We start from the raw sequence: 25,961 nt of genomic DNA on the forward strand, positions 1-25,961 counted from the left end.
CTTTTAAACACACCAACAGAAATAATAATTACTGTAAATTGCTGAGATTTTATGTGTTGGGCTTTATGATTAGTGCTGTGTATAGATTATCTCATTTATGTCTAAGTTCACATTAACGTGTACTTAGCATTTATTTCTAAATTTACCTACCACTGTGTTTATAATGGACAAGATTTTTCTCAGTGGAACTCACCTTTCATCACGTGTGGAAGCTGTATGACTTAGGAGAATTGGCCATATTTGTATCTCCAAGAATACTCCCTGATTGTCTTAAGCCAGTCAGTGATTCTGCACACCTACCAATTGGTTAGCAATGTGCTTATCACTTCATTGGTTCAGATAAGAATGAATACCCAAACTATTGATTAGGGGGTTGAGCTAGAAATTATCTTCTCCCCTTAGTTCTTAGTTATATAAAAGGTACAATAAAAATTGAGAATAGGAAATTTATCAATAAGAAAAAATTTTGCAAAAAGCTAATCGGGCAAAAGCTAATGTTACATAAATGAAATGCAAATCTAAAACAATATGTAAGGCAATTTTCCTATTATAATTCAATTTTCCTATTGAATTAAAATAAATTTTTAAAACCCTAATATATATGAACAATACAGGAAGATTGGGGTGAGATTTGCATACTTTTTCACTTCTATGGGAGTGTAATTTGCCCTATTTTCCAGACAAAGTATTATAATTATATACAGACTTTGATCCGGTAATTTCCATTCTCCCTTGTCTCGATGGTCTGATGTTTAAGCAATGATTTATATAACAGATAAAATATATATGTAGAATATATCATTCAGTGCTTTAAGTGTTTCGCAAACTTTGTAATCATTTATTTCTCAAAGCAACACTATGTTAGATTATATGGATGAGGAGACTAAGGCGTATCCCGTCAAGGCAACATAGTTTTGGAATCAGGCTTATAACACTTTCCAGGCCAACTACAGTCATTTTAGTCACTACTTTGCTTCAGTTCTACTCATCACAGTGTCTCTATATAGAAAAAAAAACGGAAAAATCTTAAATATGGAACATTAGAATGGGCAAAAAAAGTTATAAGGTGATGTGCTATGCCGATATTATTTATTTGAAGACTTATTTAATGATATAAGAATATGATTGCACTGTAGGTGACAAAAGGGAGGAAATGAAATTGTATGTTGTCTTTGTATTGCTATAAAGGAATACCTGAGGCTAGGTAATTTATAAGGAAAAGACGTTTATTTGGCTCATGGTTCTGCAAGCTATATAAGACACATGGTGCCACCATCTGCTTCTGGTAAGGGCTTTAGGCTGTTCAGGCTCATGGCAGAAATTGAAGTGCAGCCTGCATGAGCAGAGATGACATGGCAAGAGAGGAGGCAAAAGAGAGAGGGGAGGGATGTGCCAGGCTCTTTTTAACAAACAGCTCTTTCAAGGGGCTAACAGAGCAATAACTCACTCATTACCACCAGGATGGCACCAAGCCATTCATGAGGGTTCTGCCCCCATGACTCAAATACCTCTCACTAGGTCCCATGTTTGACATTGGGGATCACATTTCAACATGAGGTTTGGAGGGTGAAATAGCTGAACTTTGCATATGTGTAGTACAATTTCAGTTTTAGGAAAAGACTGGGTGGAAGGTGTCTAAATGTTATATTTTAGTTTATCTTAATATAGATGATTTTTGTTTTCCTTATAATTTTCTAATTTTCTAAGTGTTTTGTTCATAGACATATTCACACTATATATACTGAAAATTTTAATAACCAAACGTTTCAGGGAAAGTGACTTCTGTTTTCCACTAATTTCAGCAAAAAGAGTGAATGACTTGATAATTGTTCTACTTTTTTTAATTAGAAAAATTTCCTGCCATTGAGAGCTTCAAAGCACTGCTGAAAGTTTCACAGCAAATGCAATGGAAAGCATGGATTGAATTTGATTTTAAATTGATAAATTTAAAATTCTTATGTGTTCTGAAGAGTTTTTCATGTCTCATCCACTATCACTTTTTTCATTACCATACTGAAAGCTGAGGGTATGGAACTCAGAATGCATTTGGAAGAATAACAGGTGATATGAATTTTTGGTCTTATCTGATTTCCGGGAATAGAAAAACCCAGGATCAAAGCTATCTTTGTCTGGTTCTATTCCTATATAAATTAAATTATAAAGATCGTTCCAGTTTTACATCTTATAAATATGAATGCCTTGAGTCTATTTTGCATTAGCATCTAACAAATATACACAAATTTCTAAGAAGTAATTTGCTTGTCTCATCCCCTCCCTTTCATGTCTCTTCAGAGCCGCCTTGGCAATATGATCATCCTAAACACCTATCTAAAACACATATCTTACTGTACTGCTTCCCTGTTTAATCATACTTCCATCACCTTAAAGGTAAAATACAAATGTTATAACATGGCAATCAGGAGACTTCCTGATGTGGCCTCATCTTATTCCTCAAGTTTTATACAAAAGAGTTTCCTATAAATATTCTATTTTAAAATAAAATATTCTTATAGCCTATCCTTGAAGATGGCGTGTTCTTTCTTATTCCTGTGCCTTTGCTTATGATGTTTCCTTTGCCAACTGTGACTTTCCCCACCTTCCTCACTGGACAGCTTCTGTTAACTGAAGGTTAATGAGTCTTACCTCTTTTAGGAAGACTTTTCTGCAGCACCTAGCCTTGCCAGGAACATAGTCCTTATCACACTGATGCATGCAAAGGAGTATACAGACTTATTTTCCTCTCACTAGTAACTAAACAACTGGGCATTCAATAGCTGTTCAGTGAATATTGTGTTAATGAACAAAATTACTTTTCTAATGTTATTTTCCTTAAGAGTGTAGGGGTATAGGTATGACTATTTGTATGTCATTTCCTTAGTGAGATGACTAGAATACATAGGAAGTGATTGCTCCGGGCTACTTAGGACAATCATCCTAATATCACTTTCTTTGTATGTTTTGCTTAGAACATTGGGGTGAAAACATTTAAGAAGGTGTCTTAAAGGCATACTAAGGCATATGTACTTTGTCCATTGGTGATGTGGCCAAATTACTTGTTAGAGAAATTACCACTGGCTAGGGATGGATAGGTGGGGAGTGTAAACTGGGAGAGAAAACAAACTGGAGATTGTTGTATTAAGTAGACTTGAATTTATTTAACTGCATATAGGTGGTAATGAAGGAAAAAAGAAGGATTAATAATGCCAGATTTCAGGTGTGAGCAATCAGTGGGGATTGTACTACTTACTTAATGTCACAAGACAAAAAAGAAAAATATAGAAAAGAAAATCAGGGCCAAGATCTGATTTTATATATTTTGAATTTAGGAGCCTATAGAGGATAAGAAATAAATATCCAGGAAAACTCCTAAAACATTTTGCAAATTAGATTAAATACTGTTAAATTCTTGGGCCTAGGTAAAAAAGAGAATAATGATTTTGAAAATATTTTAAGATCATGATAATGATGGTCCATATTTCACATGATGACAAGTAGAAATACAATTTGGCCTGACTTGTTTGTTTTGCTTGGTTTATTACATATAGAATATTTAAAGATTTACCTGTTACATTAACAAATTGAAGCATTTTGTCATATTGCAGCATTAATAATGTTTTTCTTAAATGGTACTGTTGGGGATAAAGGAAGTTTTAGTAAAGAAATAGTTGGTTTCATTTAATTTCATATACATCTTCAAATTGTGTGAAAATGTGTAATAAATGGTGGCAAAACAGTATCAAATTGAGCATATTATGTTCATACTAAAATTTTAAGAAGCATTTGAATTGGAAATCAGGATTTTATATTTTAAAGTAAAATATGTTCAAAAGAGCAGCCCCTAAGCCAATCTGAGTTTTGCAAGAATATTCAAAGTGCTCTTTCTATGAAAAATCTAATCATATCAGACATAGAATAATAGATCCCATTTGGAAAATATGTCATTTCCTGCAAGAAGAAAGACAGAAGTAGGCATAAGTTAGTTCTTATTTTTTGATGTGTGTATTTTTGTGCTCTTCTTTATTCTGTCACATTGCATAAAATATTCTAGTTTAAAAAGTATTTCCTCAGTGTGACTGGGTTTCAGTGAATTTAAGATAAAAATAAAGGCTACAGGGATGTTAAATTGAATTGACCATTTCAAGGAAAAGATTTTCTTTTATTAAATTTTGGAATTAAATCTACTGAAGAGTTTTATTAACAATTATTTATCTTGATTAAATTGAATTGACTATTTTAAGAAAAATATTTTCTTCTATAAAATTTGAGAATGAAATGTATTGAAGAGTTTTGATAAGTTATTTATCTCAAATTATTTCTCTCTAATTTCTGTTCATAAGATCAATAGTTGTCAAAATAAAAATGGAAAAACTATGTCATCCTAAAAGATAAATAATTTTGTTCTTCCTTTTCTCTCCTCTCATCTAAGACCAACAAACAAGAAAAACATGATCTGATAAACGACTGTGGAAATCATGATATGGTTTTATAGTTTACCTTTTAGCTATGTGTCATGCTTGAAATTTCCTGTCCAGGATAAACACATCTATTTTTAGAGCTGGAAGTATGTGATGATACAACCTTTACATTTTACAGCAAGGTGAAGTGAATTGTGTAATTAATACATGCTGAGATCCAGTCAGTGCTAAGAAAATAACATATGATTTAATAAATAATGGTCTGAGTTAAGCAAACATTGTTTTTCACTAAAATTATAAAATATCAATATATGACCTTAAAATATACTGTGCTAATATTTTAATTCAAAATTTAAAATTGTTGCTTTTTGTTGTAGATGCTGTAGATGATCAGCCTATAACCTCTCTTTTAGTGCTATAGTTCAAACTGGCAAAATTTCTAATGCTTATCCTGCATTTCTTTACCTAAGGGATTCTTTGGCCACAAGAGACCACTTTGTTAACCAAACAGACTGAAAGTTCTAGGGAATCAATGCCCCTGGGAGCAACCCTCAGCTAATGACTAATGAGAATTGGTATATAAATATGCTAGCTCTCATTCTTACAGTGAGATACAGCTGAGGGGTGTATTACACACTGGATGTCTGATTTTCCCCAGCCAGATTAAGCTGCAGTTGCCAATAGTGTTACAGGTCTGATAATGATCTCTGTGTTGGTAAGAAGTCTTCCATTCCGGGTCTCACTTCTTTCTTTTCAACCCTGCTAATATTTCCTGGGATTATCTCCCAAATAAACTTCTCACATTGAAGTTATTATTACCTCAGTGTTTGCCTCCAGGACAACCTAAACTGAGATCCTTTATTTCTCTCTAAAGTCATGTTAGAAAATGAAAAAGAAGCTGGGTGTGGTGGCTCACACCTATAATCCACCCAGCACTTTGGGAGTCCAAGGCGGGCAGATCACCTGAGGTCAGGAGTTCGAGACCAGACTGACCAACATGGCAAAACCCCCCTCTACTAAAAATACAAAAATTAGCTGGGCGTGATGCCATACAATTGTAGTCCCAGCTACTCAGGAGGCTGAGGCAGAAGAAAACAAATAGAGTGAACAAATAGGTCAATAGGCTTCTGATGAATATGTAGCTAAGATGGAAAAAGATGGCTTTCAAAGTATTCAGATGGCTTAGATTGAAACAAAGAGGAAGGGATAAAATAATATGTGAGATCTGTCTAAGAAAGTAAAAAGTACACATATGGCATCATCAATGTCTGTATCAAGACTTAGATATGTTTCTCTATTTTTCCCCCTCCTTCAAAAAGGTCAGGTCTTTTTAGTGTTTTGGCAAAAGATACTACGCTGTGAATTCTTCTGGTACTATTTGAACTTATGTCAGAGGTACATTCGAAATCATATAATTAAAGGAAGACATAGTTTGTGCTGTTGTGTCTACCCAGAGAGAATTTTTGTTTTGTTTGTTGGAATAAAAATATAAAAGTCTTAACCAATTAACATATCTCTTCTAGTTATAGCATGATTATGAATAGAAGGATAAGCTATCTGAATGCCTTGCCATAACAGTCAAAGCAGAATGAAAATGAAAATAAATCAGTGCCTTCTAAAATTCAGTTTCACCTTCGTAATCATCATTAACAGGGTATGAGATTGGTTAGTCCAAATAAATAGTATGTGAAAGAGATAGTTGGGGTACCTTGTTGTTCAAGGGGGAAAGGCATATATTATTAAAGAACTATCACCAAGCTTTAATAGTAACATATCTGTGAGTTAAAACATTTAACACATCATCTACAAATCTTGCTATTTTTCATTACCTAGGTATCAGTAACAATCTTTTCCAAATATTTACATATTTTATCATTATTTTCCTATTATTTGGTAATTGTCTTGAACATTTTCAAGAGACATAATTAGAATTTTAAAAGATATGCTGAACTTCTAAATTTAAAATAAACAAATGTAATTATTGATTAATTCTAAGTCCAATTATATTTTTCTTTTTAGTTATTTATGATTCCATCTGATATACATAGGAGAGAAAGTGATAGAAGAATTCTGATGGCAACTGTATGATAGAAGCTATATAAAGTCAAGTGTCCATTTTCTTTCAACTATATTTGAGCATACCCAGGTAAGAATAAATGATTGTTTATACATTTTCCATTATTTCCAAAAAGGACTTGAAATTATAAAAATGCTATTATTATGTGCTGAATGTTTAAAAATATAGTCTTACATTGCAAAAAATAGTAAAATGCATAAAAATAAAATAAAATTAAAAGCACTGATGAGCCTTTTTTCTGAAAATAACCTCTGTCATCATTTTGTTCTATATAATTTTATTTTTGTTTTGTTGGATTTTTCTTTTAAGCAAAATTACAATGATAGTATTATATTTAGTTCATTTTCATGTGGCTGATAAAGACATACTCATGACTGGGAGATTTACAAGAGAAAGATGTTTAATGGACTTACAGTTCTATGTGACTGGGGAGGTCTCATAATCATGGAGGAAGATGAAAGGCACGTCTCACACAGCAGCAGACAAGAGAAGAGAGCTTGTGCAGGCAAACGCCCATTTTTAAAACCATCAGATTTTGTGAGACCCACTCACTATCATGAGAACAGCACAGGAAAGACTCGCCCCCATGATTCAATCACTACCCACCAGGTTCCTGCCACAACATGTGGGAATTGTGGGAGGTACAAATCAAGATAAGATTTGGGTGGGGACACAGCCAAACCCTTATCATTCCATCCCTGGCCCCCTCAAATCTCATGTCCTCACATTTCAAAACCAAACATGCCTTCCCAACAATCCCCCGAAGTCTTAACTCATTTCAGCATCAGGTCTAAAGTCCACAATCCAAAGTCTCATTAGAGACAAGGCAAGTCCCTTCTGACTATGAGCCTGTAAAATCAAAAGCAAGTTAGTTACTTCCTAGATAAAATAGGGTACAGGCATTGGGTAAATATAGCCATTCCAAATGGGAGAAATTGGTCAATGCAAAGGGGCTACAGGTCCCATGCTGGTCCAAAATCCAGTGGGGCAGTCAAATCTTAAAGCTCCAAAATGATCTCCTTCGATGCCATGTCTCACATCCAGATCATGCTGATGTAAGAGGTGAGTTCCCATGGTCTTGGGCAGCTCTGCCCCTGTGGCTTTGCAGGGTATAGCATCCCTCCTGACTGCTTTCATGGGCTGGCATTGAGTGTCTGAGTCTTTTCCAGGTGCAGGGTGCAAGTCGTTGGTGGATCTACCATTCTCGGGTCTGGAGGATGGTGGCCCTCTTCTCACAACTCCACTAGGTGGTGCCCCAGTAGGGACTCTGTGTGGGGGCTCTGACCCCACATTTCCCTTCCACACTGCCCTAGGAGAGATTCTCTATGAGGACCCTACCCCTGCAGCAAACTTCTGCCTGGACATCCAGGCACTTCCATACATCTTCTGAAATCTAGGCAGAGGTTCCCAAACTTCAGTTCTTGACTTCTGGGCATCCGCAGGCTCAATACCATGTGGAAGCTGCCAAGACTTGGGGCTTGCACCCTCTGAAGCAACAGCCAAGCCATACCTTGGCCACTTTTAGTCGTGGCTGGAGCACCTGGGATGCAGGCCATCAAGTCCCTAGACTTCATAAAGCAGAGAGACCCTGGCCTAGCCCAGGAAATCATGTTATCCTCTTAAACCTCTGCGGTTGCCATGAAGCCCTCTGACATGCCCTGGAGACATTTTCCGCATTGTCTTGATGATTAACATTTGGCTCCTTGTTACTTATGCAAATTTCTGCAACTAGCTTGAATTTCTCCTCAGAAAATGGGATTTTCTTTTCTATTGCATTGGCAGGCTGCAAATTTTCTGAACTTTTATGCTCTGCTTCCCTTATAAAACTGAATGTCTTTAATAGCACCCAAGTCACCTCTTGAATGCTTTGCTGCTTAGACATTTCTTCCTCCAGATACTCGAAATCATCTCTCTCAAGTTCAAAGTTCCACAAATCTCTAGGGCAGGAGCAAAATGCCGCCAGTCTCTTTTCTAAAACATAACAAGAGTCACCTTGGCTCCAGTTCCCAACAAGTTCCTCATCTCCATCTGAGACAACCTCAGCCTGGATGTCATTGTCCATATCATTATCAGCATTTTGGTCAAAACCACTCAACAAGTCTTTAGGGAGTTCCAAACTTTTCCACCTTCTCCAGTGTTCTTCTGAGCCTTCCAAACTATTCCAGCCTCTGCCTGTTACCCAGTTCCAAAGTTGCTTCTACATCTTTAGGTATCTTTTCAGCAGCATCCAACTCCTGATACCAATTTACTGTATTAGTCTGTTTTCACACTGCTGATGGCAACATACCCAAGACTGGGCAATTTACAAAAGAAAGCAGTTAAAGGGACTTACAGTTCCATGTGACTGGGGAGACCTCACAACCATGGAGGAAGGTGAAAAGCACATCTCACACAGCAACAGACAAGGAAAGAGGGCTTGTGTAGGAAAACTCCCATTTTTAAAATCATCAGATCTCGTGAGTCCCACTCACTATCACGAGAACAGCATAGGAAATACCCACCTCCACGATTCAATCACCTTCCACAAGGTTTCTCCCATGACTTGTGGGAATTGTGGGAATTACAATTCAAGGTGAGATTTGGGTGGGGACACAGCCAAACCATACCAATTGTATATATACTTTGTTGATTTTCTTTATTATTTTGTAACAAATTTGTTTTCTTCTATCCTTTGAGAATATGAATTAGTGTTTTGTATTTTCTGTTATATCTGTAAATATATACTATGTCTTAAAATATTTTTATTTTGTATTTATTATTCAGTCACTATTCTTATAGATAAATTGATATGTACATCATTTGTTGCATTAGTAGCATTACTAAAATTGGTATCACTGGCTCAATGACTGTGATCTTTTAAAGGCTTTTTATTGATATTGCTGAGTTTACCTGTAGAAGGTGGTAACAAGTTAAAGTTTTCATTGGGCAGTTTAAGTTGGAAAAAAAAGAAAATTAAGTTAAAATTTTTAATTTTGGTTGCAAACAGTAGCAATTTCTTACTCACATCTATTCAGCAAATATATTCCCTTACATAACTAAGCCTAGAGGAAAAGTGAATGTTATAAGGCTGGGTGCGGTGGCTTATGCCTGTAATCCTGCACTTTGGGAAGCCAAGTCAGTGGATTACCTGAGGTCAGGAGTTCAAGACCAGCCTGGACAACATGGTGAAACCCGCCTCTACTAAAAATACAAAAATTATCTGGGTGTGGTGGCAAGTGCCTGTAATCCCAGCTACTTGAGAGGCTGAGGAAGGAGATTCCCTTGAACCCGGGAAGCAGAGGTTGCAGTGAGCTGAAGTTGCAGTGAGCCGAGGTTGCACCACTGCACTCCAGCCTAGGCACCAAGAGTGAGACTCCATCTCAAAAAAAAAATAAAGAAAAAGTGAATATTATATATGTATAACCTTCCACGTTGTTTAAAAATGCACCATTTAGAAATAATACCAAGTATACATTTATCTAATTAATATTTATTGAAAACTTATTATATTTATCAAGCACTGTGATTAGCAATGGCAGTGAAGATGGTAAACATTAGAAAAGGGAAGGCACATAAATAGTTCCTTGTCACCTCTAACTTTCAATAAAATATGGCCAGATGAGAAATACATTTTGGTTTCTTATGTTTAAGTAGGCCATATTAAGTGCCCAGAAAGAAGTAAAATAATAGGGCAGTTTGTAATGATAACACTTCCAGCTTGGGAATTGAGGAATACTTTCACAAACAAAAGACCACTTGAGTTGTGCTTTTTAAGGTGGAGAGGAACACGGCAGGCAAACATTTAAATAGAGAGTCAACTTGGAGCAAAGGTACTGGGCTGGCAAACCATAGGGATGGGATATTCAGGAAACTGGAAAGAGAGATTAGATATAGCAGAGTAGGTGGAAATGTGTTCTGTGATTTGGATTCTTATAATTAGGCATTTTTGTCTCATCATTATATGGAGAGGAACAATTGCAGGGGAATCAGATGAACCATGCTATCCTTTAAGAAGTTTAACTAGACCAACCACATTGGTTCATGCCTCAAATTCCAGCACTTTGGGAGACTGAGGCAGGTGGATCTCTTAAGGCCAGGAGTTCAAGACCATCCTGGAAAACATAGTGAGACCCCATCTCTACAAAAAAAATAATAAAAAAGTAGAAAAACTTAGCCAGACATGATGGTGCACACTTGTAGTTACAGCTCCTTGAGAAACTGATGTGGGAGGATCACTTGAGCCCAGGAGGTAAAGGTTGCAGTGAGACATGATCACACCACTGCCCTCCAGCCTGGGTGACAGAGCAAAACTCTGTCTCAAAAAATCTAAAAAAACAAAAAAGTTTAATTTAAAAGTGATATGTGTGTTAGACGAATGAAGAGAGAGCAGCTTAAAGGAAGGCAGATTAGTTTGCAGGCTTTTCCTTACATTTTGATCACCATTTGCTGAACCCTTGCTACTTGCCAGGCACTAAGCTAGGAACTGTAGGAAAATAAAACAATGAAGACATAATCTTTACCCATGAGTTTATAATGTAGCGGATGTACCTGCATGACAAGCAAATGAATAGAATACCCCATGAAAGCACAAGAGAATCATGTTTAACTAAAGACTAGTGAGTAATAATTATGTTGGCATGCAGATATTGAGTTACCAGTAGACTAGGTTTCCCCCAAAACGTTAAGTCTGATCAAGATTACCCAGGAAGCAGTGTTTCTAAATTTTTAAATAATTCGAGAAGAAGCAATAGAAGCTTTGTCTAGGGTGAAAAAAATGTAAATAAAAAACAAGGTGTGGTTAGATGAGACTTGGTAGTGGTAGAAGCAGTTAAGCGGGGGTTAAAGAAACAGCCTTTTTGCTTAGGCAAGAGGGGCATGTTGATGACAGGCACAGAAATGGGGAAAACAGAGTAAAAGTGGGTTTTGTTATTGTTGGTAAAATTTGTTTGGCTTTGAACACTGAAGAATTTTCTCTCCTGCTTCACTTTCCTGTGTTCAAACCTTTGCTAGAGCACTCATAACATTTTAAAATTTCATTGCAATTCCTTATTGAGAATTGAGGAATATTATTGAGGATTAGTTAAGGATTCATTTATTTATTACTCAAAATTTTTCCATCCTTTAAAAATAAAAGTATATTAGAGTAAATATAATTTACACCAAACAAAACAAAAATATGAATAAGAGACCTGATTTCATTCATAACCACAATGTATATAATTTAGCCTTACACTTTCCAGCAGTCACAAAAATGGATATATGTTCTTTCTCTAAAAGCTGAGATAAATGTATTATGAGTCTTAGTGTAATGGATGGGAAAAGTGTCCTTACCTCTTAGAAGTACCTTATATATTAAATTGTTAAAAAATAAAGAGAATTAATTCTTAAAAAAAATTTCAATAGGTCTTCGGGTATCAGTGGTTTTTGGTTACATGGATAAATTGTAAAGTGGTTAAGTCAGATTTTTGCACACTTGTCACCCGAGTAGTGTGAATTATACCCAATATGTAGTTTTTTATTCCCCACCCAGTTCCCACCCTCCCCATTCTGGATGTAGCTATTCAGTCTCCAAAGTCTCTGATACCACTCTGTATGCCTTTGCCTACCCATGGCTTAGTCAAGTGAGAACATGCGGGATTTGTTTCTTTTATTCCTGAGTTATTTCACTTGGAATAATGGCCTTGAGCTCCATCCAAGTTGCTGCAAAAGACATTATTTCATCCTTTTTTTTTTTTTTTTAAGTGACCGAGTAGCATTTCATGGTGTACATATACCACATTTTCTTTACTCATTGGTCCCTGGGCATGTAAGTTGGTTCCATATCTTTGCCTTCGTGAATTGTGCTGCAAAAAACATACGCATGCAGGTGTCTTTTTGTTATGACTGCTTTTACTTTGGGTAGATACCCAGTAGTGGGATGGCTGGATCAAATGTTAGGTCTACTTTTAGTTCCTTAAGAAATGTTCATACTGTATTCCATAGATATTGTACTGATTTACATTCCCACCAACAGTATATGTGCTCTGTTTTCACCACTTCCTTGCCAAATCTATTATTGTCTTTTGAATTTTTAATAATAGCTATTCTTGCAGGGCATCTCATTGTGGTTTTAATTGGCATTGCCCTGATGATTAGTGATCTTGAGCATTTTTTCAAATGTTTGTTGGTTATTTGTTTATCTTCTTTTGAGAAATAGCTATTTATGTCATTTGCCCACTTTTAGATGGGATTATTTGTTTTTTTCTTGCTGATTTATTTAAGTATCTTGTAGATTCTGGATATTTGGCCATTGTCAGATGCATAGTATGCAAATGTTTTCTCCCATTCTATGTGTTGTCTGTTTACTCTGTTGATTATTTCTTTTGCTGTATGGAAGGTTCTTAGTTTAATTAGGTCCCATTTATTTATATTTGTTTTTGTTGCATTTACTTTTGTGGTCTTAGTCATAAATTCTTTGCCTAGGCTAATGTTCAGAACAGTTTTTCCTAGGTTATCTTCTAGGTTTTTTATGGCTTCAGGTCTTAGATTTAAGGATTTGATCCATCTTGAGTTTTTTTTTTTTTTAAGTAAGGTGAGAGATAGGGATCCAATTTCACTCCTCTACATGGAGCTATCCAGTTTTCCCAGAACCATTTTATTAAGGGGTGTCCTTTCCCCAATTTATGTTTATATATGCTTTGTTAAAAATCAGTTGATTATAAGTATTTAACTCTATTTCTGACTTCTCTATTATGGTCCATTGGTCTATTTGTCTACTTTTATGCCAGTACCATGCTGTTTTGGTAACTGTAAACTTGTGATTTAATTGAAAATGTAGTGCCTCTAGATTTGTTCTTTTTGCTTAGGATTGCTTTGGCTCTTTGAACCCTCTTTTTCATTTCATACGAATTTTAGGATTTTTTTTTTCTAATTCTGTGAAGATGATGTTGCTATTTTGATGGAATTGCATTGAATCTGCAAATTGCTTTGGGTAGTACGGTCATTTTCACATTATTCTTCCAATCCATGAGCATGAAATGTGTTTCCATTTGTTGGGGTCATGTATGATTTCTTTCAGCAGTGTTTTTTTTTTAGTTCTCTTTGTAGAGATCTTTCATATCCTTGGTTAAGTATATTCCTAAGTATTTTATTTTATTTTTTGCAACTATTGTAAAAGAGACTGAGTTCTTGATTTGATTCTGAATGTGGTTGTTGTTGGTATATAGCAGTGCTACTGATTTGTGCACATTCATTTTGTTACCTGAGACTTTAATGAATTTGTTTATCAAATCTAGGAGTCTTTTGGAGGAGTCTTTATTGTTTTCTATGTGTGCAATTATATCATCAGTGAATAGTGACAGTTTGACTTCCTATTTTCAAATTTGGATGCCCATTATTTATCTTGCCTTATTGCTCTGGCTAGAACTTCCAGTACTATATTGAATAGAAGTGCTGAAAATGGGCATCATTTTCTCATTGAGGCTCTCGGGGAAATGCGTTAAACTCTTCCCCACTCAGTATGATTTGGCTGAGGGTTTGTGTTATATGGCTTTTATTATTTTGAGGTATGTACCTTCTATGCCTAGTTTTTTGAGAGTTTTTTACCATAAAGGAAAACTGGACTTTACTGAATGCTTTTCCTGTATCTATTGAGATGTTCGTATGGTTTTTGTTTTTAGTTCCCTTTAGATGATGTATTACATTTATTGACTTGTGTATGTTAAACCATTCCTGCCTCACTGGGAGAAAACCCACTAGATCATGGTGTATTATTTTTTTGATGTGCTGTTGCATTTGATTAGCTAATATTCTGTTGAGGAGTTTTGCATCTATGTTCATCAAGGATACTGGTCTATTGTTTTCTTCTGTTATTATGTCCTTTCTTCACTTTGGTATCAGGGTGATACTGACTTCATATAATGAGTTAGGGAGGATTACCTCTTTCTCAATCTTTTGGAATAGTTTCACTAAGATTGGTGTCAATTGTTTTTTGAATGTCTGGTAGAATTCAGCTGTGAATGCACCTGGCCCTGGGCTTTTATTGTTGGCAGTTTTTGTTTGTTACGAATTCAATTTCACTGCTTTTTATTGGTTTGTTCAGGGTTTTTATTTCTTCTTGATTTAATCTAGAAGGGTTGTATGTTTTCAGTAATTTGTCCATTTTCTCTAGACTTCCTAGTTTGTGTGCATAGAGGTGTTCATAGTAGTCTCAAATGACCTTTTGTATTTCAGTGTTGTTGGTTATAACGTCCCATTTTCATTTTTAATTTAGGTTATTTGAAACTTTTCTCTTATTTATTGATCTAGCTAATGGTCTATCAAGTTTGTTTATCTTTTCAGAGAACCAGCTTTTTGTTTTATTTATCATTTATATTGTTTTCTTAAATTTCATTTAGTTCTGCTCTGATCCTCATTATTCCTTATCTTCTGCTAGTTTTGAGTTTGGTTTGTTCTTGTTTCTCAAGATCCTTGAGGTATGACATTAGGTTGTCATTTTGTGATCTTTCAGATTTTTGATGTAGGCATTTAGCATTTTAAACTGCTTTTAGGATTGCTTTTGCTTCAGAGATTTTAGTAACTTATGTCACTATTGTGCTTCATTTCAAAGAATTTTGAAATTTCCATCTTGATTTTGTCGTTAACTCAAAAATCATTCAGGAGCAGATTGTTTAATTTCCATGTATTTGTATAATTTTGAGAATTCCTTTTAAAGGTGATTTCTAGCTTTATTCTGCTATGGTCTGAGAAGTTGATATGATTGTGATTATTTTAAATTTATTGAGACTTGTTCTGTGGCCCACCATATGGTTTATCTTGGAGAATGTTTCATGACCTGATGAGAAGACTGTATATTCTGTGTTTTTTGGATAGAATGTTCTGTAAATATCTGTCAGGTCCATTTGTATAGCTTAAGTCCTTTTTTTTTTTTTTTTTGTCTTTCTGTCTTGATGGTTTGTCTAGTGTTGTCAGTGCTGTGTTGAAGTCCCCTATGATTACTATGTTGTTATCCATCTCATTTCTTAGGTTTACTAGTAATTATTTTTCAAATCTGTGATCTCTAAAGTTATATGCACGTAAATTTAAGATTGTAATATCTTTCTGTTAGATTATTTTATTATTATATAATGACCTTTTTTTATTCTTTCTGCTTTAAAGTATGTTTATCTGATGTAAGAATAACTACTCCTACTTGCTTTTCATTCCCATTTGCATAAAATGTCTTTACCCACCCCTTCACCCTGAGTTTATATGAATCTTTATGTGTTAGGTGAGTGTCTTGAAAACAGCAGATATTTGGTTTGTGATTTTTTATTCATTCTACAACTTGTATCTTTTAAGGGGAACATTAAAGCCATTTATGTTCAATGTTAATACTGAGATGTGAAGTACTGCTCCAATTATTATGTTGATTGTTACCTAGATACTTTGTTTTCTTCTATGTTACTGTTTTTTAAGCACCTTGAGTTTTATGCTTTCAAGAGATTCTGTTTTGGTACATATTCACCTTGTCTTTTAAGATTTAGAAACCCTTTTAGCATTTCTTGTAGGGCAGCTCTGGTTCATAATTTATGAAATTTAGTTTTACTGGATACAAAATTATTGGCTGACAGTTATTCTGTTTAGGGTGGTATAGATAGGACACCAGTCCCTGCTGCCTGGTAATGTTTCTGCTGAGAAGTCTGCTGTCAGTTTGACAGGCTTTCCTTTATAAGTTACCTGATGCTTTTGTCTCACTGCTCTTAGAATTCTTTTTTTTTTTTTTTTAAACATTGGCTTTAGATAGCCTGATAAGTATATGCCTTGGTCATGTCCTTTTTGCAATAAATCTCCCAGGAGTTCTTTGATCTTCTTATATTTAGATATCTAAATCTCTAGCAAGGCCAAGAAAGTTTTCTTCAATTATACACTCAAATAAGTTTTCTAAGCTTTTTGCTTTCTCTTCTCCCTTAGGAACACCAGTTATTCTTAGGTTTGATCATTTTACGTAATCCCATATTCCTTGGAGACATTATTCATTTTTTCTGTTTATTTTTTCTTTATTTTTGTCTGATTGGGTTAATTCAAAAGCTTTGTCTTTGAACTCTGAAATTCTGTCTTCTAGTTGGTTTAGTCTATTATTAAAACTTTCCTCTGCATTTTGTGATTCCCTAAATGTGTCTTTCATTTCCTGAATTTCAGGTTGGTTTTTCTTTAAAATATCTTTCTCTTTAGAAAAATTTTCATTCATATCTTGAATTTTAAAAAAAAATAAGTTTTCACCTTTCTCTTGTATCTCCTTGAGTAGCTTAATTATCAACATTTTGAATTTTTTATTTGGTATTTCAAAAATTTCATCTTGGTCTGAAGAACTACTGTGATTTTTATTGTTGGGGGTGTTATAGAACCCTGTTTTGTCATATTGCCAGAATTATTTTTCTGGTTCCTTCTCATTTGGATAGATTATTTCTTCTATTCTTTAATTTATTTTTGATTTGACTTTTTAAAAAAATTCTTTTTGTCTCCCTTAAGAATGTGACTTTAATGTTTATAGTTTATGGTAACCTAATGCAGCTCTTGGTGTTTCCAGGGGTGAAGTGTCTGTATGAGTTCCTTGGTTATAGAGAGTGTTTGTATGATGGCTTTCTCAAATGCTGGTTGCAGTAGCAATGTGCTTGATTTGTGACAAAGTTCACTATCTCCTATGGGGTTGGAATGGCAAAGGTCTCTTGAAGCTTATCTCATTCATTCCCCTGTGCTGTGAACATTTTTATGTATTTATTTTTTCCACAGTATTTTATTTACTGTGTTGAATAGTTCCAGCTTCAGGCCAGTAGAGAAGGTTTCCCTGGGTAGAAACTGGTTGTGGCTAAAGCAGGTGGATAAATGCAGTATCCAGTAGTGGACGGAGGTCCCAGCCTGGAAAGAGGTCCCAGCCTTGACAGAGGCAGGTGGAGAAACTCTCAGTGAAAACACTGAGGTCTTACTAGGGGAAATGGTTGGAGGCACCTGAACTCCCCTGTCAGGTCAGCAGGAAAGCAGTCCACCTCCTAGTTACACTACTGACTCAGTATTTTCGCTATTCAGATCAAACCAGGATGTTTTCATCTGCACAAATGTGGATATTCCAAGTGGAGAGGAATTCTAACACTTGTGCAAGCACGAACCTGGCATGCACTCCTCCTGTGGGGATATAATCCCCTTGAATTGTTCCAGAAAGGCTGTCCTTCGGTGTGCTCATACTGACCTCCCATGGAAGAAGCCCCAGCTGGGTCTACAGTGGTGGACAAGGGGCAAAACAGGTCCTCTTCTCCAAGGCCCTTCATGAGCACCAGGGCTGCCTGACTGTTGGAGTGGAGTTTCAAACTTTCCCCACTGAGCCTAGCAGTGCATTTGTGCCTTTGCTGAAAGGAGCTTCCCATCAGCAGAAAGTTCTGGGACTCAAGTCCTGCCATCAGATTTTTTGTCCCATGAGGTGTTCCCTTGGTGTAGTGCACTCCTCATTCTGCTAGAAGCAGTATCTCTAAAAACAAGACTACTGTGAATGCTGCTGCTCCTCTGAGTCTAGCCACCCAATGGGGCTGCCACACTCTAGGTTGGTGCAGGGGATATTTTCAAGGGATCCAGTGATGTGATCTCTCCTGAGGTCTTCCAGAAGCAGGTACTAGTGCCACCTCTGGTGAGGGTAGTGGGGGTAACATAGCCTCTGTGAGATTTATTGATTATAAATAGCCTTAGTGTGTTGGCTTTCTCAAATGCCAGTTGTAGTAGTAATGAACTGGTCACATGGACAGACTCAGGACCTCCTGATTAGCCAGGGTGTTGCAGGCAACAGTGATAGCTGAGGTCAGGCACAAGTTTTTCCATCCTTCGTGCTGTGTTATTCTGCCTGCAGATGCTATAATGGACTGTGTCACTTGGCCTCCAGGCAGGAGGTGGCATTTGCAAAAGAGTGCCAGAGGCTGTAGAAGTGGTGGGATTTGATCTCTTCTTATGCTACCCAGGGAAAGTACTCTGGCTTCTCAGGCAATTGGTGGGGTCATAGAGCTGCCAAAATTTCTGTCTTTCATGTTAAGCTACCAGAACAGCTGGAGGGGCAAAGCCAGGTTGGGGCTGGGTTGGAAAGATCCGAGCTGTGGTTCTCCACATGTGACAAACAAGGGCTCCTGTGAGGGTCCAGGGACGGTTCTTTGGCTATTGGAGTAATGTTTCAGAGAGGAGCACAGCTGCCTCTGCTGTGCAGAAGAGTCCATGTGGGGAGTGGAGAGTAACAGGTGACAGTAAGTTCCATTCAGCTCCCCACTCTGGCTAAGGCAGGTTTCACATCTGCAGTGTTGCACTAGCAACAGCAAGCTAAGTTCCAGGTAGTTTGCATTCAGAACTTAAAACTGCCCCAGGCCATAAGCCTTCCTGTTGGAGACAGCAACCATGTCTTTCAGGCCACAGCCCTCCCAGTCTGCCAGCAAAGCTGAGGCATCCAGCTCCTGCATTCATGGCTGCAGCACACTTCCCACTTGCCTCCCAGTTCTGGCCAAAGGAATTTGTCCCCGCTTGAGATTAGATTGTAAATTTCAGTTGGGAGCTTCTCTAAACCTGCCACAGTCACCTGAGTTAGCTGGCAGGCTTCCACGAAGTTGTCTGTGAGGTAGGATGAGGAAAGGTTTCCCTCCATCCGTGCTGAAGACTGGGAATGCACACGTCTCTTCCTGCTGCTGCTCCCAACTTTATATTGCCCACTGCTCCTTGAACTATTCCCAGCACTGGTTAGGGTAAGGCCTTCCCCTGTAGCCTGGATTGCCAGGTTTTGCAGTAGGAGTGTATACCCTGAAGGCGGTTTATCCCACTTCCACATTCGGAGGACTTGATTTTATGCCTGGCTTAAAAGATGCAGGCTGTAGCCTACCACTTCTTTCAAAGCATCTGTGATTTCTTTCAGTTTTCTTTTTAAGTTTCTACCTTGCTTCTTGTAAGAAAATTCACAGTGTGATTATCTATGTACTCTTGTCTTTCCAAGTGAGTGAGGCACGCTAACAGTGCCTCCAATCTGCCATCTTGTAGAAAAATACATTTCTTAATACATAACTATGAGTAGGTACGTTTTTTACAAGTTCAGAATCTACCTTCTCTAGAATATCATTCCTAACTTTTGGAATCTGGACTAGATCCTTCTATGTGCTGTGTACCTTAACACCATGTACATTTCTTTATCATAACGCACAATGTGGGCTTGTCTACTATACCCTGAGATGATAAGATTTTTGAGGACTGGGTCATTATTTATAATTACAGATATAAATTTAAATCTAAATAAAACTCACTGCGATTTTTTTTTTCATAGAAGATACTTCATAAATGTTGCTGATATGAAAAATTGAATCTATGCCCATTGTTTAATTATCTTAATTATCACTGACTGACTTAGTCTTACCAGCTTAATACAGTGTTTATGAATTATCTCACAGTTCCTGTGGACCAGGAATGTGGGCACAGCTTAGCTGGTACCTCTGGCTCTAGGTCTCTCATGCTTGTAGGTCAAGCTGTCGGCTACAACTACAGTCATTCATAGCCCAACTGGGGCTGAAGAGGCCACTTCCAGATTCAGCCTCCACAGAGCTGCCTTATGATATGGAAGCTGTCTTCCTCGTGAACAATCAATCCAAAGAAGAAAAAGTGATCACCCGTGATGGAAGCTATGTTCTTTTATAACCAAGTCTAGGAAATGTCATCCCATCTGTAGTGAGTTGAATGGTGCCTTCCAAAAAGATATGTTCAAATCCTAACCTCCAATACTTGTGAATGTGGCATTACTTGGAAAAAGTTTTTTCCAAGTATTTGCATTCAGAACTTAAAACCGCTCCAGGCCATAAGCCTTCCTGGTGGAGACAGCAACCGTGGCTTTCCGGCCACAACCTTCCCAGTCTGCCGGCAAAGCTGGGGCGTCCAGCTCCTGCGTTCATGGCTGCAGCACACTTCCCACTTGCCTCCCAGTTCTGGCCAAAGGAATTTGTCCCCTTCCCTGCAAAGGAATTTGTGCAGGTATAATTAAGGATCTTTAGATGCAATCATCCAGGATTAACTGGATGAACTCTAAGTCCAAAGACATGTGTCTTTAAAAGATACACACAGAGGAGAAGACCATGTGGAGACAGAGTCAGGGACTGATGTGATACAGACACAAGCCAAGGAAGAGTCACCAGAAGCCAATAGAAACAAGAAACAAAATTTCTACTATAGCCTGGGGAGAAAGTGCTACCTTTCCAACACCTTGATTTCAGAGTTCTGGCTTCCTGAACTATGAGAGAATAAATTTCTGTTCTTTTAAGCCATCCACTGGTAACTGTGGTAATTTGTTATGGCAGCCGCAAAAAAATACAAAATAAAGTTATTGAAGAAACTGAAGAAAGTGATTTTACTTTCACTGACTTTTTAGAGTGTCTATTTACTACACCTATATATGTAATACATCTGTGTTAATAATGATATTCCAATTAATCTTCACCTGTAAATGTTAACATTGTTTTTTATTTAATGGATAAGTTTAAAGAGAAAGAGTTCTGTATATTTATGTAATACATAATTATAATTAATAGTCCCTTTATAAATTAATTACTATTTGAATGAAATGATGAAACCTAGAAAAGTAGTTTTTCATCAATATGTTGTTCTCTGTGTTGCAAAGTGATAAACTATAGTCCTTTTTTAGTCTAAACTAGTTATTCATGCTATGATGTGTCATTTATTACACTGAAGCCTTGACTTTCTTAGAGGTCACATTCTTTATAAAATGGCTTAATTTGCTTTTACAGCATGATTTATATTGAGAAAATTTAGTTTGGTGAAAAATAAAAAATATTTTCATGAGAATAATTTGTGTGTATAAAGATTGAGCTAAAGGAGAGAGAAGAGTAGGATTTGCATTAATATGTACAGTGCATGAAAAAATGGAAGTGGCTATCTTAGAGAAGGAAATTGGCAAATCATGAATTTTAAATTGCATAGTTTATCAGTTAGGTAGCCTGACAATCTAAACTAGAAACTTTTTGATCAGGCAACCATCTGTGAAACAACACCTATTTATACAAGCAATCTGTGCTATGTACTAATCACATCTACATTTGAAGAGTCTCTTATTCTTAGATCACAAGTAACAGAAACTAGTTCTGTCTATTTAAACAAAAAAATGCATTTTGCTGAAAGGATATAACTTAGCACATAAAATTAGAGGGTAGTCAGATGAAACAGTTCTCAGAAAAGACAGGAGCCAGACTGTTCCAGGCATCGAGAGATCAGGAAGTGGAGAGAAACAGCAGTGGGTACTTCTGTGGAGCTAAATATGGACCAATAGTATGTTTTAATGTTCTTTCTCTCTCACTCACAAAGGGAGTCAGAATGGCTGAGTTTGAGTCATTTACCCCCTGCCAGGAATCATGGCCATTGATTAACAGTTCTCAAAAGACTGCCTGTACTTGGGGAGAGTAGGTCCCAAAGGAAACTTTAAAGTTCTGGAACCAAGACGGAGGGTGAATATGGGGGCAAATAAAAACAATAGATACCTCCTAAAACTCTTTTTCACAAGCGTTATTTAAAGTCATCAAACTGGCCATGTGCAGTGGCTTATATCTGTAACCCCAGCACTTTTGGAGGCTGAGATGGGAGGATCACTTCAGACCAGGACTTTGAGACCAGCCTGGGCAACATTAACCCCCCATCCCTACAAGAAATTAAAAAAAAAAAAAAAAAGATCCATCAAACTGTAATAACAATAAAATGTAATATAATAAAGATTTTTTCCAGCAAAGTGAGAATAGATGAAATAATAATGTTGCTTAGTTCTCAGTAGGTATCTACTACCTTGAAAAATGCATTTGTTCTTTCTTTTATACATATTTGTATTTTACTAATTGCCTATCACATGTCAATTGCTATACTTGACAATGAGCATAACATTATAAACAACGGAGCTATTCCTTGCTTTTGTGGAGTTTATAGTCTAGTGAAATAGAAATAAAACCACTAATATATTGCAATAAGTCTAAGATAGGAGGCATATTAATTTTCTTGGGCTACCATTACAAAGAACCATAAACAGAGTGGCTTAAAACAACCAAAATTCTTTGTCTAATAGTTATGGAGGATAAAAGCCCAAAACCTAGGTACCAGGGGTCACTCTGCCTCCAAAGGCTCTAGGGGAGGCTCCTTCTTTGTTTTTTTCCAGCTTCTAGTGGCTCCTTGTATTGCTTGATTTTAGGCAACATAACTCCAGTCTCTGCTTCCATCTTGACATGACCTTCTTCCTTGTGTTTCTCTGTATTCTCTCCTCCTCTTATAAACATATCAGTCACTGTATTTAGGACCCATCCTAAATCCAGAATTATTTTATCTTAAGATTTTGAACTGATTGCATCTACAAAGACCATATTTCCAGACAAGGTCACACTCAGAGGTTCTAGGTGAACATGAACTTTTGTGGGGCACTATTGAACTACCATAGTGGGGTACATTGTTCTGTTGGTGTTTCTAGCAGGGTCTGGGTAAGAGGTGGAGAGGAGAGATGATGGTGACGAGGCTAGTGTAACAGATGGTAAGGGAACATGTAAGGGATTTAACATTATCCTGAATGTAGTGGAGTGCCACTGGAGGGAATTAAGCAGGTGGATGACCTAATCAGATTTGTGTTTTACAAAAATCATATTGGATACAATGTGGAGACAAGGAGTAACTAAGCAATGCTGGAAGAAAAAAGCTAGCTAGGATATTCTGTAGTAATTTAGGTTTGAAATGATGATGACTTGGAGAAGGACATGCTGTTGGGAATGAAGACCAATAAATTCAATTCTGGTATGTTTACAGAAGAGGAATGGGCTTTACGTGAATTGGAGACAAAGGATGGTAGAGGAATCACATGTAATATGGCCCAGGCTGCTGACTTTTGAGACTATGTGGATGAAAGTTCTAGGTTCTGAAATTGGAAGTGTGTGTGTGTGTGTGTGAGTGTGTGTGTGTGTGTGTAAGAAAGGGAGGGAAAGAGAGGTAAAGAATGGATCAGTTTTGGATATTTCTTTTAGTTTTGGTTGCTGTGGGACTTCCAAGTGCCAATAGCCAGTTGTCTAGTGGCCTGTATGGACTAGTGATGTGAGTAAATAAATCTTAGTATGTTAGTTTATAAATGGTACCTGAAATTGTTAGAGAATTGAAAAATGTTTATATGATTACTACAGTCAGTAAGGGAGTATTATGCACAATTAAATAATGACATGTAGAAGTAATTTTTAATAGCATATGAAATAACCATTATAAAAGCTAAGTGAAAAGAAGAAAACTAGGACACAGCTGTATCTATAGTAAGATCTCGATACTCTATATTTGGCTACTTTTAATAATAAACACTATAAGTGAATGCACTTAAATGTAGTGGCTGTTTCTGGGTGCTTTTATTTATGTATTTATTTTTACTTATTTTTAAAGTACAGTGTGTTCAATGAGCATATAATACTTTTGTAGCCAGAAAAAATCCAATTTTTGTAAGGTGTTAGCACATAAAATGTACCTGAGATTGGATATTTATAGCATGGTATTTTTAAAAATGAGTGGTTAATTTCAAAGATTGAGCATCTTTTGATTTATGAGAAAAAAATAGTTGTAGAAGAAAAAGGATTACACCATCTGAGCCAAGTATTTATATAACACCTCAAAGTATATATGAGGATAGTATTGTGTGTCCTTAGGTTAAGTAGCTATTTGAGAAATCAGGATAAAAATACTACTTTTGGACATAAAGTAGAAAATAACTTTAGCTTGAAGCATTTTTACTTGATTTTGCAAACCACATCACTGAATGAGCAATTTAATAAGACACAGAAATAGATCATTTTATGTAAGTTGTCATTAGTAATAATGCCAGGTTGCCTTACGTAAGGTGATTAGACATAACATTCCTGTGCAGATTTTACTAATTTCTGTAAGACTTTAATGGTATTTAGATTGCTGGAATGCAAAGCTAGAGCTTTAATATTAAATCTACTTTACATATCCACGGGTTGTGCCATGAGAACAGAACATATTTACACATTCTTCTGTTCTCTCCCTTCCCCTATCCCTCCAAGTTTCAGAATATTAATTATTCCATTAACACATAATGGATGATATGGTGATGCATTTAAAACTCTCAGATCATCTTTAGGCTACTTTGATGGTAACAGAGGATAATTAATGCCTTGTAATAACTTCAATAAAAGGTTGAAAGCCGGCTAGTACCTACAGTAAGGAAATTCATTTGATCCTTATGTAGGAGGTTTTGTTTTGTTCTTCAAAGTTTTGATAATTGCTTAATTATTATTATTTGCTTTGACTCCTCAATAAAATTATTTACTAATCTTGACCTGAGATGAAGTGTAAAAATTTTGTCAGTTAACTAAGCTACAAAACTCGAACATTCTTTTACTTGCTAATGGCTATGAAATAAGCAGACCCTCTTTCTTTAAAGATAATTTTGAATAGATTCTAGTAATAGATATACTAGAATTACATTTCTTGGTTTGTTATTTTATAAAAATATAGGTAATAATAATTATGATAGAAAAGAAACAAGCTTAGATTTCAATAGAGATTTTGAGTCTTTTAAAGTAAGTTTATATTACTTATATCATTTAATTAGACTATACTAGGAATGTTTAAATGACTTTTCCTATACAAAATTTTGGCTTAGTTAGGAGTACAAACCTGGCTTTCCTCTAGAATGTCTATCTGCTTAATAGGCCTTTTCTTTCCCCTTTCTAGAGTGGAATTTTCTAAATTCCTGAATAAGTTTTAAAATCTGCAATAGGATTTTTAACAATAATAATAATAATAGGAATAATAATGGCCAACACTTAACATATTACATTGTATATGTCAGACACTGTCCTAAGCTGTCTACACAAATTAACACATTTAATCTTCATAGGGAAATTTTGAGGTAGAGAATTTAGCTTACAAATGAGAAAGCTTATGTACAAAAAGAGAAAGTAAATTTACCTAAGATCCAATGGCAAAGATGGGATTAGAACCCAGTTGTAGTCCTTGTTTTATTCATTACATGCTACTGCTTGTAGAAGGCATACATTAACGTGAGAGAAAGTATATCAATCCAAAAATGTCAAACACCTAGTCAGTATTCCCTTGTCATCTTATTATGAGACTATCTGACATTCAGCTCTATGCTAGGCATGTTACATATTTAATCTTCTCCCACACTTTTGTATCCTAAGCCTCTCATATTTCATTCATTTCAACTTCCTTAACTCCTCTCTCCTAATATTCAGTTTTATACTTTTATTTACATGATTTCTAGTATATATCATTACAAAGAGATTCCAAGGTAAATCTCTTATTTTTTTAATTAAAAAATGAAAATATCATTTTGAGATAGTAACACATAAATATATTTTTCTGTGCCCTAAATTAACATGAAGGAAAACAACAGTCATAAATCCAGGATAATGAAATGATTCAGAGAACTTTTGGTATCTCCTTTTATAATTTAAACTTACACTTGT

General features: G+C 36.0%; 1 protein-coding gene across 24 annotated transcripts in view; it reads left to right on the plus strand.

Moving 5' to 3' along the window:
* LOC105468244 (GULP PTB domain containing engulfment adaptor 1) overlaps nt 1-25,961 on the plus strand; it is a 307,355-nt gene that overhangs the window by 88,632 nt on the left and 192,762 nt on the right. For 22 of the 24 annotated variants that reach the window (XM_071073044.1, XM_071073047.1, XM_011718347.2 and 19 more), the window contains exon 2: nt 6,435-6,561. The exons of the other annotated variants lie outside the window; for them this stretch is intronic. The gene's annotated coding sequence lies outside the window, so the exon portion shown is untranslated. The remainder of the gene's footprint in view (nt 1-6,434; nt 6,562-25,961) is intronic. 24 annotated transcript variants of the gene reach the window in all.

This window comes from Macaca nemestrina, chromosome 11 (assembly GCF_043159975.1).
Source record: "Macaca nemestrina isolate mMacNem1 chromosome 11, mMacNem.hap1, whole genome shotgun sequence".
Lineage (NCBI taxonomy): Eukaryota > Metazoa > Chordata > Mammalia > Primates > Cercopithecidae > Macaca > Macaca nemestrina.